Source organism: Symsagittifera roscoffensis, chromosome 7 (assembly GCF_963678635.1).
Source record: "Symsagittifera roscoffensis chromosome 7, txSymRosc1.1, whole genome shotgun sequence".
In the NCBI taxonomy this organism is placed as follows: domain Eukaryota; kingdom Metazoa; phylum Xenacoelomorpha; order Acoela; family Convolutidae; genus Symsagittifera; species Symsagittifera roscoffensis.
Genome location: NC_087068.1, coordinates 6,821,560 through 6,838,317, shown reverse-complemented (window position 1 = coordinate 6,838,317; position 16,758 = coordinate 6,821,560). Strand labels below are relative to the sequence as shown.

Genomic DNA, 16,758 nt, shown 5'->3' with positions numbered 1-16,758 from the left:
GATAAAAGTAATCATTGTAACAGGCGGCTACTCAATTCACATATGAGGTTCAAAAAATGGGCCCTATAAACATTGGCTCAAGAGTCAGCGACACTATCTCTTGCGTTTTTCTACCTCAAGCGGTCGGAGCCAATTCGGTTCACTTGCGACATGAGACTAAAACCCGCGTTACAGCTTAGAGGCCACTACCAAAATACCCCCTCCCCCCATTCTAGAAAATAAGAACGCCCCCATACTCAGGTCTCAAAATACCTAAAATATGCGAACGCCGTTAAAAACAGGGTCGGAATCTTATGTATAGATAATTTTTATTAGACAGTTGACCTTCTATCAATTTCAGATGGATCAACCTAAAAACTCTCCGTAACAAAATATAAAACACACTCATGAAATTTGAATTAGGTACTCACATAACTAAATCAAAAAGCAACTCTAGAATTGATTGGGTAATTAACTTAATTCAAGAAGTTTGAAATAAACAAGTTTTGACTCAAGAAACAAGTTTTGGACCTGGACCATTGGGCAGCTTCAGCTGCCCACCGTTCCACCGAAGGTTCACTCTGGTCCACTCTAATTTCTTTCTTCTCCACTCGAGATTACTTTCCGTCTTCTGCCAAGAATAAGACAGCTCTACTCTTGTTCGAATTATGTATTAGAAATTGCGAATAGCAATTTCCCGCTGCTCTTTTTGACTACTTACCCGCGATTGTAGTTCGGTTCTTCTGATATTATTTTCTTGTGTTTTAAGTTGTCGCGAGAAACCTGAGCATGACATGCTCAATTCGAATTTTTGAAAAGCTGCACCTCACTCCAAAATCAAGACTAAACGTTGCTCAAGGTCAAACTTCCAAATATGACCGACTGGCACATACTCCCCGGACTCAAGATCGATGTCCTCTTTGCGTGTCGTCGTCTCTCAGTGAGCCCCCAGAAAGTTGAGTGCGTCTCAAGATACAGTGCCAGTGATCATTTACAGAAGTTTGCAGCAGATTTATCTACACCCCAAAAATCACAGCCATGCAAAATTGTCACACTATCGCCAAACAGCAATCAATATCTGCGTACACCTGCAGCCTGAATTTCCGCTTTGTAAGCTATCATAAGAATTTCTTTTGTTTTGCCCATTCAGAAAATTGTCATGCAGCCTTTTGATTTATCTGGTAGATATAGTATACTGGTAACAATAGTTTTTTTTTCAATATTCTTTTCCGTGCCCTCGGATTTCATCTGAGTTCACACTCGAGCCTCTTTTTTCCTCCGCTCACGAATCAAGAACCAATCCCTGAACACCCTCTTCAGTTCGTGCCTCTTGTATTCGAGATACTGGGTCCTGACACGCTCGACATCGTAATTGGCCTTGCCAGTTCTTCTTCGTCATCGGAACTGATTACGATCTCTTCCCATGCCTTGAGCTGTTCGTAGGCCCGCATCCAAATCTTTTTGCTCTTTTAGTCGTTTCGCCTGATTCGGCAGACGCTTCACTTTAGACTCCCTAATCAAGCAAAAGGAATTGTGCAAGCTCAGGCTCACGTTCTTCACCAAGTCCTCCTCCAATATCGATTCCCTCGCTTTGGTGTTATCTCGAGACAATCTACCAACCCTTTTCCAACCTGTGGTTATCGCATTACGATGAGTTAGCAAGGGTCTCTTGAAAACTTCCGGCCCTATCTCGGCCAGGAACTGTCGATACTCTTTCTGATGCTTCTTCATGTGATTCTTAGTCACCGTGTACAAACAAGACGTCAACGTCGCTCGAACCATGGGAAAAATCTTATGCGACTCCACAAATGCCTCACCTCCATGGGTATAGATAATAGGGAAGTGTAGAGAATGGGGATAGTCTCGCGTGTAGGGAAGGGACTACCATGGGGCTGTTCATTCCTAGGGTCATTCTTCTCAACGTCGGGAACTCGGAAACGGCAGCGGGTAGGACATCCCGCTCTGGTATCGTTTCCAATTCCTTTTTCGTGAATTCGAAACTTCTCGTCCACGCCAGGATTCTCAGGACTTCACTTTTGTCCCCCGCCACCGGATTCAGGTTCCAGATTCTGCCTCGATGGGATCTTCACGTTTCCTCCCAATTTGTCCTGCAGTTGTCCCCTGAAGTTGAACGCCACCAGCTCGGGATCCTTCACTTTTCCAAAAAGCACTGTCTCACTCATCCGCGCTCTCAACCCTTCTTGTCTGCACAAGTTGAGTGCCGTCCCATCTAGAATGCTAATCAGTCTCACGTGCACCACCGAGTGCCAATACGCCACCACGAGTGGATCCGGGAAGGCGTACGTCACTGCTGGCCCATAGACGCAGGTCACCACTTCCTCCAAGCCTCTCATCATCCTCTCCGGGTCAGATCTCATGGTCAAACACAGGTCAGTCAGAAACGGTATGCCCCCATTCGCCTTTCTCACTTCTTCTCTCGTCTTGGGATTTCTTTCTTCGCCCGTCAAGTATCGATTCTGCATCAGACGATAATCAACAAGCAACGTCTTCAGTCCAGCAGCACACTTGTACGAATAGGTCTCCACACTCGGGTGAGCCTTCCTTACTGACAGGGGTTCACCATACTTCATCAACAGATGAAACGCAGTTAGTTCCCCATGCGTCAAGAGTACCAGCGTCAAATACTGAACATGTACGCCGGACCCATATTGAGATACAAGGCTAGCAGGAGGTTTATGGGCATATTCAAGAGCTCCTGCACAAACGCTTCAAAGATGGTGTCTCCCGCGTTGAACACCTTGCCCAGATACATCTTTTCCCAGCGCGGGCTCAAGAATCTCAAGATCTTGTGGTTCTTCCTGGACTTCAGCTCGCCCTTCGCATGGTCCATCCAAAATCCTCCGATGGTGACTTCATTAGCTGCTGTGACAAATCTTCCCACCGTCATTTCCCTGTTTTCTGCCACCTCTAGCTGCTCCTCAAGAAACCCCCATGTTTGTTTAATGCGGGATGGAGCACTCTCCCTCGTCTTGTCCGTCGCATTCTCGAGTCTCTTGTGTGAAGCGATAACTCATCGTCTCTAGTTGTTTCTCGGCTGGTGGAGCTCGTGATCGTCAGATCTATACTCCGGAGCCACAGGTGGAGCTCGTGATTGTCAGATCCATACTCCGGAGCCACAGACTGGCTGTTAGATGGGTTATCACAGGGAGATCGTCTGCCATCTCTTAAAATCCCCTCAGAGCATGAGATACATCCGCCCATGCCGCTGCCTTTCCGAATTAAGAAGTCTCAAGTTTACTGGCTCCAATTCGCGAGTCGGAGCAGCCATAAGCATCCGCCACGCGTTGCCGTCCGCTATCAGAATCAACATTGCATACACGAACTGTAAGGCTGGTGGCATGCTCGCGTAGCCTGGCGATGGCGTGAACACCACTCTCGTCTTTGGCCCGAATCGAGAAGCTACCATTTCCTGCACCTCGTTCATTGCTGCAAACAACGTCTGGATTGCTTCCCAGATTTACTTGGGGGTTGGTTCCCCGATTGTCAAGTGCTTTAGAAGTCCTGCCGCATGCAGATGGTCATTCATCCCTGCGAAATACAAGAGCTCTGGCTCACACCACACGGCGTCACTAATTTTATAGCCACCACCAGGGTCAGCAATTGATTCAATTCCGCTCCAGGCAGCAGATACACTAGGGTTTCCGGCCAAAATAACTTCGGCGACGTCCCTCGAAGTCCGATCCCGCCAGGATGATTGCTCTCGCTGCTCCAGGGTCTGATTGATCGTAAACGGTCAACGTTTTGGCTAGCTGTGAAAACCCACAGGATCTCCCATACCTTGGGTCTTCGGCGAGCTTCGGACCCATGTATCCGTTATCCGGGATCCCCATGCTCTATGGCTCAAGAAGCTTTTCGACTATTCTTAGCTGTGCGGGAATCGTTACTCTAATCCTGGCTATGTTCGTTCGATGCTTGGGAGGTTCCACGATTAGACCGGCACTCCCCAGCTGCTTGAGGAGCCTGTAGTTGACTGGGCCCATTATCGATTTTTGCAGAATTTCCGTCAAGTCTCCGGTCTCTAGTGTCCTGGCTCTCGCGAAATGCACACAGTGATGCCTGCTGAAGTCCTCGTGCGACAAGTTCTTAAGTCCCAGAATCTCTCCAACTCTTGTCTACATGCCAGATCCTCCATATCTAGATCCTTTACTGTCTCTAGATATCGGTCTTTGCTCGCCTCTCCCGGTATCTCTGTCTTCTTGTTATCCACCACCACCACCGAAGACACTGCCGAGCTCTGGGGTGTGGATGATTCCGCCTCGTCTCTTTCCATCGGTAGGTCTCCTAGTTGTCTACAGCTAGACAGCTTTCTCTCGAGTCGATTCTTCCTCCCAAACGATCGGACAAGGGCCTAGCAGCGAAGAAGGGAGGTATTGGGGGTGGACCAAAGGTGAACTGACCCGTCTCCAGCATGTCTGACTCCAGAAGGTTTATGTGCCTTTGGAAGACACCGTTTAGCCATTCCGGGCCCCCGGGATTGTCGAAGTGGATGCCATCCGAAGACGCATCATCCGGAAGGGAATGTTCCATCATGCTTGCCACGTCAAGCAGTCTCACGGGGAGTACGGTCCTCTGCTGGTTTTGTCTGACGATTTCGTTGAGGTTACGCACCCTGTCGTTCATCTCCCTCGCATTCTGGTCAACCATCATGTTGTACGGGACGCTGCAAATAGTGAGTATCGCTGGATCTCGATAAATCCTCAATTCCTCAAGAATGCAACTCATCTTCTCCTGCAGCCTCAATACTTTCCTCTGCTCGCCTCTGGACAGGTCATTGGTTTCAATCATCAGCGTGACCGTATACATCTTCGCCATCTCCAGCATATCTAGTGATGTCAACATCTGGGGTGTTGCAGCACCAGAAAAACTCAAGACTCCCACCTGCCAATGCGCCTGGATTCGCGTCAACACTCGTACCAGACTGTCCCCTATAATCAAGTGGACTGCACTCTCAGGTATCCTGGGCTGCGTGAGATATTCAGCCCAAGAAGCGTCATGGAAGGCATCCCTCCTTGCGCGTTTTGCCGCCGTCCAATCCACCCGGTTAAGACTGTGATAGGCACCGTCCGTATTCTTTTGTGGCTTGCGATCATCACACTCCTCACCGGATGATTCCTCCTGGTGGGAGGTCGCTCCTCTCGAGCTTGACTGCAACCTCTCTTGCAAATCGCTAAGGCGTGACGTGCCCGTCCCAGTTTGACTATCACTTGTTGAACTGGGCGTCAATCCCTGCAGCGCGATTTCCATCAGAGGCCTAATTGTGTTTGCCTCTAGATTGCGCAGGGAAGGAACTGGCTCGGGAGTCGTCAATGCTTCCAGGCCCTCATTCATGTGTTCTTGGTCCGCACGGTCCAGGTTGAAGCGACTGCCTGCTCGAGGAGCTTCGTCGACCGCCATCCGCGACTCTGGTCTCGATCTAGCGAAAGCTGGTTCAGTCGTAGTCTTCTTATTTTCTTTCTTTTTCGCAAACTCTTCTTGTCTCCTTTGTATCTATCCGATCTCTGAACTTATCTGCTCGCAATTCGCCGTATTCTCGCGCAACCTCTGAGCTTGCTCCCGATCCGCTTTTATCAGGTCAAACCAAGATTCGCTTGGTCCCGCTCAAGAATCGCTTGGTCTCTTTCCAGGTTCGCTCGGTCCCTCTCGTGGTTAGCACCATCCCTGTCAAGGTTGGCCTTGTCCCGCTTCCTCTGGGCCCTTTCCAGCTCCCTTTTCAAGTCGTTGAGATCCGGGTATGCCTCCTCAGTCTGTTTGGACCGTATCATGGACAGTGCCTTGCTTGTGGACTGGACTGTTGCCGCCGCTGGTGGTCTGGTTGGGAGGGGAAACTCTCCCGCACCATATTACTTGCTGTTGTTCAAGCCAGGGTTTCTCGCAAGGTCACATTCTCTCACGCCTCCATCCTCCGCATTCCAGGATAGCCATCTGGTCTGCTCCTGATTTGATATTCCATCTGAAGCGTAGCCCAGCATCAACACGGCTTCAGTTGCTGACTCCCTGAATTCGCCTTGCACTTCCTATTGCATGATAGCGTTCAACGTTACCGCCAGTCTTTCGTCCACTTGTGTGTAATCGAGATCCCTTAAGCGCTTGTATAGCTCATCGAGGGTAGGTTTTTTGAGCGCTGCGGGCATAGACTTCCAGAAGCAATCCGCCATCGTTGCTTCTTCTCAGGCGATCTCACGTGTCAACAAACTCCTCTTGTACTGCTCCTCATCTTTCCTCGTACAGGCTACCACACCATCAGCTGTATGATAGAGTAAGTCCCTTCTCTCTTTGTAAGACTGGCTCAAGATCTTGTAACTAACCTCCTCCAGGTCTCCTCTCTCCTTGACTCCCATCCGGGTCCATTTGGAAAGGTTGCTTGTCATCTTGTCATTCTTCTGGGCTCGTATCAGATCCGACAGTCTGTATCTCGCTTTGACGTGTTCCTTCAATGCCATCATTTGACCATTCAGTTCTCCAGGACTGTGGATGTCGTCTTTTATCTTAATTTATCTTAATGCCAACTATCCTTCTCAAGACCTCCCTATCATCATCCGGTTCCAGCTTTGTCCTGACATTTGAATTGCACGATAGCTCCCTGAATGGTTTCCTTGAAACCGCTATTTTCTCAAGCTGTTCTCCTCCGTACGCATCCTGTTGCTCTAGGTGGTACGTCACTGAGGAAGGGTCAGTTTGTAGTTCTCTGTCGTGGTGCCTCATTTTCTCTTCTGCTAAGCTCATGCCAAGACTGTCTTGGTCATCACCTGTCTTCTCTGAGTCATCCTCCTATTCTTCCGACTCCCCGGACAAATCCTCTTCCTCACTGTCTCCTTCTGTTTTCAGCCTCTCCCCGGACTCTTGATCTAGTCCGAGGTGTTCGGCTTCCTCCTTGAATGACACTTCTTCTTCCGAAACCTAGTCCGTCTTAGTATGTCATCCGGGATTTTCTCGACCAATATTCGCACAACTTCTTTGTCGTCAGGTTGCTTGCCTATCATTGAGTCCTCGCCATGAGCTGCTTCCCCTCTTTTCAATATGGTGACTTCCGGTTTGTCTTGTCATTGTTCCGGACTACAGGTTTATCGTCTTCTAGTTTCTCGAGTAGTCTCCTCAAAACTTCTCCTATCGTCACCCTTCTTTTCTCCACTTCATCAAGGTCGTAGCTTTTTGCTTTTAGTGTTTCCCTCAATATCTTCGACTTGAGCATCATTTCCATTCGCATCCCTAGATTTAGTTTTAGAATTGTTTTCCTCTGATGTTCAGCTGGCAGCTCGTGATGGTCCTCTATTGGTTTCCCTGACTTGTCAGGCCACTTCGTGAGTTGAAGGCTTTCATACGTCTCCTTGTCCATTAAAAAAAATTATCTTTAATTTCCGGCCTGTCCGCCTCCCTTTGCCCCTGTCTCTTGTAGAATTCCGTCCTCTTGCTCAAGCTGTCCGCCTTTTGATGTTTGTCTCTTAATCTGTGTTGAAAATTCATATTATAACCATCAAGCGCACTATCCATCTCCCAATGTAGCTCCGTTCCAATGAGTACGTTTTCAACCAACTGAGTGCTCTGTTGTCGACCCCTAACTTGAATGGTTTGCTACCCAGGTATACCCTGTATTTTTCTACAAAAGTGACTACCGCAAACAATTCCGCTATGGGTGCCCCGTATTTCATTTCTGTATCACTCAAAACTTTGCTCCCGTGAGCTATCGGTTTCAAGACTGTGTTTCCTATCCACTCCTGTTCTTGGTGGAGTATTCCAGAGATCGGTACCACCGATGCATCCGTATCCAGCACATACAGTCCCTTTTCCTTGGGCATCTCTAGCACAACTGCTTCGCACAGCTCTCCCTTTATTCTCTCAAACGACTCCTCTGCCGCGTAATTCCACGTGAGTTTCTTGCCCTTGTGCCTCATGAGTTGTTTCATTGCATATACTTTGTCCACATTGCCCTTGGTGAACTCCCTGTAATAGTTCGCAAAACCCAGAAAGCTCATTAGCAGATGCTCCGTTTTCGGTGAATTCCAAGTCAGCATTGCTTCTACCGCGTCTGGGTCTGGTCTAATGTCATGTTTGTCTACCATCCTTCCCAGGTATTTGATCGAATCCTTGAGAATCTCACACTTCGATGGCTTGCATTTTAGTCCTGCTCTTTTCATGCAAGCGAAAACTTCGTCTAGTTGTTCGAAGTGATCCTCTAGAGTAGGTGTCGCTATCACCACGCCATCCACGTAACACATTACGAATTTGCCATAATTCTTCGTTACACTTGTCAGTGCATGTGCCATCAATCGTTGCAATGTGGCTGTTGCATTGCAAAGACCCAAGAGCCTCCTCCTCCATTGAAACAGCCCCAGCTCGCAATCAAATCATGTCTTGTCCCTGTCCTGTTTTCTCAGTGGTACCTGCCAAAAAGCCGACCCAAAATCAAGAGTTGTGAAAAATGTTGCATCTCCTAATTTTGAGAGGCTCTGATCAATCCTAGGTGTGGGATAGGCATCCTTCATCGTGACGGAGTTCAGATACCAAAAGTCACAACAAAACCTTTGTTGTTCTCCTTTCTTCTTAGCCATCACTACTCCACGCGCCCAGAGTAGGGTCTGTAGTAGGGTCTCTATCTCTTTTCTGCATGCATCCGATTTGTTAGGGGTCATACGCCTCGCCCCTCCCTATGTGGTACTGCCGACTCCTCAAGCTCTATTTCGTGTTAAATTAAATTATAGCTTCCAATGTCTGCCTTATGTTTCGAGAAAACGTCCTGGTTCCGATCTAGCACATCCTTGATGGCTTCGAGCTGTTCGTCCGTAACCTTACCCCTCAAGTGTTCTTTTCTGGTAAAACCGATTTATCCATCTCTAATTCCTCTAGTGTGTGTCTTTCCGGAAATTTCGAACAGCTCGAAAATCAATCGTCTGTCTCTGACTTAAGCGACCTTACAAGACTTGATGAATATTTTATCTTCTTCAACCTTCTCAAGATACAAATCTTATCCCTACGATTTGGGCAATCAATAACTTCATTTTCTTTCATATTTTTAGTCATTTTATATCTAGTTTTCACAGGTAGTCCATATCTCAGCTTCCTTCCCCTCTGAATTGTGATTGGTATATCAAGAGTATTCAACAAGACACTGACGCAGAGGCCACTCTTGGTCATCGAGAAGGATCTTCCTAAAATAGCAGCACTTTGACTATTCGGATTCGGCACTATGCATACTTGTTCATTGTCACTTAGTTCATTGAAACTTTTCATCCGCAAATTTACTGTCGCCGCCTCATTTGTTTTCAGACTTACCCTCCTATTGAAGAAAACTGGAGTCTTAATTTAATTCACCATTATCAAATCTACCGGTTTAATTACGTACATCTTTTCCGGGTTCCGAATCCTGAACATCGCATTGCTTAGATCAGTGGTTACATCCAAATTCCTGATGAAATCTCTGCCTAAAATGAAATGGTCGGACTCATCTAGATTCTCCAACACCAGAAAGCTCATCCACAAATTGCGTTCCCCCAGATTTAGGTCTATTATTGGTGTTCTGCCTAGAACCCGCAGCGCCCCTTTGTTTGCCGTTGACGGCGGTATTCTTGAGTCTATCAAGTCATCTTTGTCGAAGCCCATTTTGTGCTATGTTTCAATTGGTATGACACTCAAGACGGCTCCTATGTCCAAAAATCCACGCAGTTGAGTATTTTTTCCGCTTATGTCCAGTACGTGTGCAGATACGTCTGCCTCTGTTCCCAGATGCATTGCATCTTCTTCTAACATAGCGCAGTGTCCGATTGATCTCACTGTTAGTTCTTCTCTACCAAGGTAGATTTGTCCGGCTGCATCTTCATCACACTTTATCATCGTTTTTGTGTAGATATTTATTCTATATATATTCAACATGACCTCAAGCGGACAATAGGCTTCCGTGTATCTGTTGTCTATGCGAACTGATTTACTACCACCTCTAGTGAGTATTGCCCTTAAAACTCTAGAGGGCTTGCGGGTTTATTGCGCTCAATTAAACCGCGTACACATCTATGTGCATTATTGTCTGATCACTCGGTTCACTCAAGTTTCTTGTTACTTCGTGGCCGCCCACTGTGATTATTGACATGATTTTTGCCCCAATTTTCGTGATGCCAAATGGTTTTCCAGTCACCATTTTCAAGGTGTTGCAATTGCTCCAACTCATTGAGTTCTCTCTGGTCTCTGGTTATGGTCTTGTCATACAGAGTGTTTCAATCATTTCCTGTTTTTCCATTTCCTGTTTCAGACGTTGCTCGATTTCTTTGGTCGCCAAGTCTTGCTTCACTTTGTTGATCGCCTCTGCAGCTGCTTTCTCGTAGTTATCTCTAGTGAATTTCTCGTCTCCCATCCTTGATTTGTGTCACGGCCTTCAATGTCTCTGTTGATAATTCACCACTCGCTGCCTCTTTGTTCTTCACGTCATTTTCTGCTGGTCTATTCCTGGTCTTTTGCACCGCAGCCAGTGCCAGTTTATGTTTCAGGTGATTCTGATTCTTCATCGCCTCCAAAGACAAAAGAAAGTCCATCCTGAAATGGCCTTTTCGGTTACAGAAAAAACACCTCGCGCCTATCTTGATAATCAAGCCACTGTAAAACTCATGTTCTTCCGTTTGACTCATATCCTCTTCATCTGGTGCGTATCCCAAGCTTTTCATGCCTTGCTTGTATGTCGGGCAACCCGCTACATGATGATCCGCTGATCAACACTTTGCGCATGACCCACGTTTGTCCATGTCGTCTCCAGGCTTGTACCATGACGACCTTTGTAGTTGGCTCCCCCTTGCATGTTCCTGCCTTCTGAGAACAAGTACTTTTTTGGTTTCATCAACATGTACTCTCTTGACTTTTGTCTCATCTCTTCTGGGGTTTTGCATTATCCTTTGATAGTGTATAACACGTTGCCAACATCGTTCTCAAGTCGTCACTTTTCACCCGTCAAAAAACTTTGAAGCGATGCTGAAGTTTCTTCTGTTCGTCGATTCTTCCGGGTCGCTTCTTCTCCTCAAGCTCTCAAGATCATCCAGAAATCGATCGATTGACTCGTCTCACCTTTGTCTTCTTCTTTGAAATCTCAACATCACTTGATGACGCTTCATTCCTGATCCGAATCGATTCAACAGTATCTCGAAGATTTTGTCCGCTGCATCACGCTCCTCCTCTTTCTTTACTACCACGCATTTCAGTGTCTGTGCCCTCTAGATTGCTTAGTATTGCTATGCAGGCCTGCCTTTTGTCATTTAGGTTGTCCTGTTCTAGATGTAGTCTCATGACTTCTACCCAGGTGTCAAGGCAGTCGTCTTTAATTTTTTTTTGGTTTCTTGAAGGTCTTTCTGGATTTACCCCTTCCTCTGTCACTCGAATCTGTATTCCTTGTTGCAAATGCTTGAAGTGTTCTGTTCATCATTTCCCAGGTACTCGCCCACGTCATGGCGTCAGGTGTTAGACTTGTGTGTGTACTCGAGTCCCCCGGTGCATTCGTCGAGTTTGAGCTTCCACCCTTCATAGTAGACTTGGACCCTACTGCCCCTATGCTCGTTGCAATCCGGGGTAACGGTGTAGACTCCGATTTCTTCCGTTGCGGTTCTACAAAGTCGACTCTAGTTCCCTATGGTTTGTCTGCCACTAGTTTATTTTGTGCTTTAGAATTTCTCAGGAGTGCATCCAGTTTGGACTGTATGGCACAAAAACTTTCAGCTTGATCCTTGCTCATTGTATCCATTCTGGTCTCTAGATTCCACAACTTCTCATTTACGGTGTCGTACCGTTTCTTCAGTATCCTTCTCGATATATTTCTCTCGCTCTTTGTCGGTAGTCTCTACCTTGTCCGACATCTGTTGTAGCTTTTCTTCCGTGGGCCTTGCTCAGACATAGTAGTTATCCAGGTTCTCGTTTTTGTTGTGCCTTGTTTCCTTTTTCAGCTCTTGGCGGTCCTCATCACTGCACTTCAACTTTTTGTCTATTTCATTTAACTTTGTCATTAGGTCTTCTAACTCTACTGAAGTTGTTTTCATTTCATCAGCTCGTTTATTTTGCTAGCGGCTGCTTCTTGCGTGGCTTCTTCTTTATTCTTCCTGGTTTCCGTCGTTATCGTGGAAATTGTCACAAAGGTTTTGCTTTTCTCGGTCACTGCAGTTATCTCCTCCTTCTATCTTGGCTTCATTCCGACCATCGCAGCAATCCTCTCGGTGAATGACGTTCTCTTCGTTTGTGAGTCGTCTTTTATCGTCTCCGGTGTGTTGGTCGCCTCGTCTCCATTGCCTATTGGTGAGAACTCTATGGTATTTTTTTCCTGTTCTTCTGTATTTGGCATCGGTGTTGACTCCGTCGTCCTCCGTTTCATTCCATCTATACTTTGATCTGGTGTTTCTAGTTCATCTCCTTTGCTGGTATGCTTTGTTCTTCCATTATTTTTTCTATCGCCTTCTGTTCCTTGTTGCTTCTTGTGCTGGCCATATTCACTGAAATTTTCTTCCTCCTTACTCTCGGATTTATTGGTGTTGGTTTCTTTTTCATTGAGGTCTGGTTTTGCTTAAGTCCTGTTCCCTTTCTTTCAGTTATCGATACCCTATTTCTCTTCATGATTTTTATATACAATTGTCTTTATCTACAATTTTAATATATACAAGTCCCTACTGTAAAATCCGACTGAAATTATAAGAAAATTCTCTATTAGATTAAAAAAAGAAAACCAGTCGAATTTAGCCTAAATCAGTGATGGATCCCTTTGTTCAGGTCTTGGGACCCTTCGTGATTTCGTGTTAGGATTATTTGGTACTGTCCTAGGACTTTTTGGTTTTCTTCTAGGACCCTTCGCTCTAGTGTTGGGGCACTTCGATGGGGTCTTGGTAGACTTTGTTACTGTCCTAGTACTTTTATGTACCCTTCTACGACCCTTCGCTCAAGTGTTGGGACACTTCGTTTCTGTCCCAGGACCCTTCGGTACTCTCATAGGACCCTTCATTCGAGTGCTGGGACACTTTTTGCGGTCCCAGGATTTTTTTGGCACTCTCCTAGGACCCTTCGCTCGAGTGTTGGCACACTTTTTTGCTGTCCCAGAACTTTTTGGCACTCTCCTAGGACCCTTCGTTCAAGTGTTGGGACACTCCATTGCTATCCCAGGACTTTTCGGCACTCTCCAAGGACCATTGCTTCAAGTGTTGGGACATTTCGCTCCCATCCCAGCACTTTTCTGCACTACTCTTGTACTTCCTCCAACCTTGTAGCTCAAGTGTTTCCTCGCCTGATTGAAGAATTTCCCGGTACCTTTTGTCGAGTATAGGGATACCTGATCCACTATCCCAGTACCACCTCTGGAGCTCTGGTAAAAAAAATCCCCAAAACCCAATTCTGTTCACCAAAATTTTTTTACTAAGTCCCCTATAACTAACTCCCCTGTTTCAATCCGATGTAAGTCGAAACACGCCTTGTTTGTTAGTCTATAACTTTAGCCCATTCGTTAAAAGCTCTCTGAAATTTGGCCCAAAAATGTAAAAACTGTAAAAATTCAAATAAAAACGAAAATTACAAAAACCAGAAAGGTAAGTATATCTAAAATTCAAAGGCGACCTATGCCGTCTTTCGTTAAAAATGTCTGGTACCTGACTGTCACGCGTTTTCCCTCCCGCTACTAGCGATCTTATGGGGTATTATCCTTTTGGGTTCCACAAACTGTCTATTTCCGATCCCCCCATCCGATCAGACCAGGTTACCTACCTTAATTCGATCCTAAATTTGGATCTCCTCGCGTTGCAACTCTGGTTCTGAGTCTATAGATGGATCGTTCTATACTCTGGTCTACTAATGTAACTAAATCGACGATATCGATTGTATAGTTACTGTAATGTGTCCCACGTTTTTACAACTTTGAACCGCCAACCTCTATCTTAACCAGCCCCCTACTAACCTCCACCATATCTATCCCCCCGCTTAGGCCGAAAATTACCCATAAGTGCAATAGGTGCTAAGCCTCTCGAGAGAAAGTCCGTAGAACCCGTTTCCAAGCTCTGCTCAAGTAAAAACGTTTCCTCAAAACAGTGGGTATCCGCTTATCCAATTTTACACTTATTTGCTATAATGTAAATTGGATTTTAACGATACCCGGTTGACCAAACAGAACACCTCTGTGTACCTTTCCCTGTTTGCTCTGATTGGCTGCTAGATGTCTCCTTGGCGTGTCCTCTGTCTCTCAGGTCCCTTTCCTGCGAACCACTTTCCCACTTGGATGTTCACCTGTTGCAGTCAAGTCTCCCAGTGGTCCGCTGAAGTTGCAAACTATCTAAAACCCATACAACGCCTCTGTACAAATTTAGGCACAAGTTTGCTGATTTGATCGAGACGATCGCTCCTAATGTAAAACAGTATGGGTATACTATTTTAATTTTTATAAAGGTTTGATCCACCTAATCTGGTATCAAGGCCACTGTTCTCTATTGTATTGTTTACCCGTTTTGTTTCTATTTCTAACCTTTTTTGGTTTTTTGTTTCGCTTTTCGTCTTTTACTAGTTTTTTGTCCCCCTAGTGGCCCCTTACTCGGTTAGCTAGGCCTCGTTTTGGAATGCGCAACCGGAAGTTTCTCAAATTTTCTTTAAAACCTAAGGCGGTACAACCAGAAGGTGGACACGTTCCCGTTGAACCGTACCACCGGTACTCTAGAATGGGCATATAGCCCGGAGCTGTGTCAAGTGGGTTCAATCCCGTAGTCTTGATGTCGTAAAAACACCTAGGAGCACCAGAAAAAAACACTATGTAACAGTCGCCTACTTAGGTCACAAAATAGGCTCAATAGCCATTGGCTCAAGATTCTGTGACACTATCTCTTGTGTTTTTCTACCTCAAGCGGTCGGAGTCAATTCGGTTCACTTGCGACATGAGACTAAAACCCGCGTTACAGCTCAAATGCCACTACCAAAATACCCCCCCCCCCCCCACTCTATAAAATAAGAACACCCAATACTCAGATCTCAAAATACCCAAAATACGCGAATGCCATTAAAAACAAGGTCGGAACCTTATTTATACTTACTTTTTATTAGACAGTGGACATTTGATCCATTTCAGATGTATCAACCTGAAAACTCTCCCTAACTCAACATAAAAATGTAAAACACATTCAAGAAAATTAAATTAGGTACTCACATACCGACACGACCTCTAGAATCGAGTAACTAAATTATAAAGCAACTCTAGAATTGATTGGGTCATTAAGATTAACTCAAGAAGTTTGAAATAAACAAATTTTGACTCAAGAAACAAGTTTTGGAACTGGACCATTGGGCAGCTTCAGCTGTCCACCTTTCCAACGAAGGTTCACTCTGGTCACTCTAATTTCTCCCTTCTCCACTCGCAATCACTTTCCGTCTTCTGCCATGAATAAGACAGCTCTACTTTTGTTCGAATTATGTATTAGAAATTGCGAATAGCAATTTCCCGTTGCTCTTTTTTGACTATTTTCACGCGATTGTAGTTCGGTTCTTCTGATAACTTTTCTTGTGTTTTAGTTGGCGCGAGAAACTTGAGCATGACATGCTCAATTTGAATTTTAGAAAAACTGCACCTCACCCCAAAATCAAGACTAAACGTTGCTCAAGGTCAAACTTCCAAATATGACCGACTGTCACACATATTCATCGGAGATGGATCATCCCTTTCCCTCAACTCGTAGCTTCTCATACTCTGAAAAAGAATTTGGTCTTATACAAATTCAACTCAGGACATGCTAGGCAACAATGTGACATTCGACCAGAATGGACAAAAATTAGATTTTAAATTGATGGCCGCTGACCTTGAGAATTGGCAGTTTTAGTAGATTGGCGACGTTTTTTGAACGATTAAACAAACTAAACTGTGAAGGTCAGGTTATTCAGGTATTTTAAATTTTTAAAATTTCAAATGATGACGTCACACTTCCGAGAAACGTTGAAACGGCCATTCTGGAGAAAGATCAAAAAAGAAACACAACAGCAACAACAATAGTTGCGATAGAAACAACGACGAGAAATAGAAAAAAACGACAGAGTATTAGCAGAGACCGCAACGATTGTGTCGCTATAATCGTTACAAAGCCTTTCACATGAACGGTGAAGGGTGGTGGAACCGTGAATTAAACCATCCGGAGAGGAAATAAGAGGAAAGAATCCGGAGGGGTCTCGAGACCTGAACTGGAACTGATAAAAATTAACTTTTAACTTCCCGGTAATACCCTAAATTGAATTTAATTAACATCTAGATTCATTTTCTGATAATGAAAAGCTAGGGGTTGAGGGAAAGGGTTGCTCCATCTTCGATAGAGATGATGATTTTTATCTACTGAACAAAAAACAATAGTAATATAACAAATAGTAGTAGCCCTGATTTAAGGAGTGACCTCGTGGTCTGGGGATACTGAGACCCAGCCATGTGCTCACTATTATGCATGTAATTAAGTTAATTTTAGCGTTCTGGTCGAAGCCGGAGAACAGTAACGTTTTTCTTGACCCGATGTTAGGAAGACCACCAAAAGAACTGGCTTTTGCAGAGACGGTGAAAAGCATGTAGAGCTTTGTTTAGAAGCGGGCCAGTCGTTTTATAGCTTAGCTTTATTTTCCGTCGATATGTAATTCCGAGCGAATGTTACATATATGTTTTTATGGCGCTCCTGGGTGTTATTCTTTTTTAACATCATGACCGGCAGAACCGTTAACGAGCACTCCGCGCCGAGCGTATGCTCACAATTACGCCCTTAATAGGCACTGACCGCCGGGGCGGAATGGTAGGTCGGAACGCGGAAG

General features: G+C 45.4%; 1 protein-coding gene across 1 annotated transcript in view; it reads right to left on the bottom strand.

Annotated features, from left to right (window-relative positions):
- The window catches only part of LOC134851742 (coiled-coil domain-containing protein 63-like), a gene marked incomplete in the record, with an annotated part of 375,128 nt that overhangs the window by 160,393 nt on the left and 197,977 nt on the right, over nt 1–16,758 (bottom strand).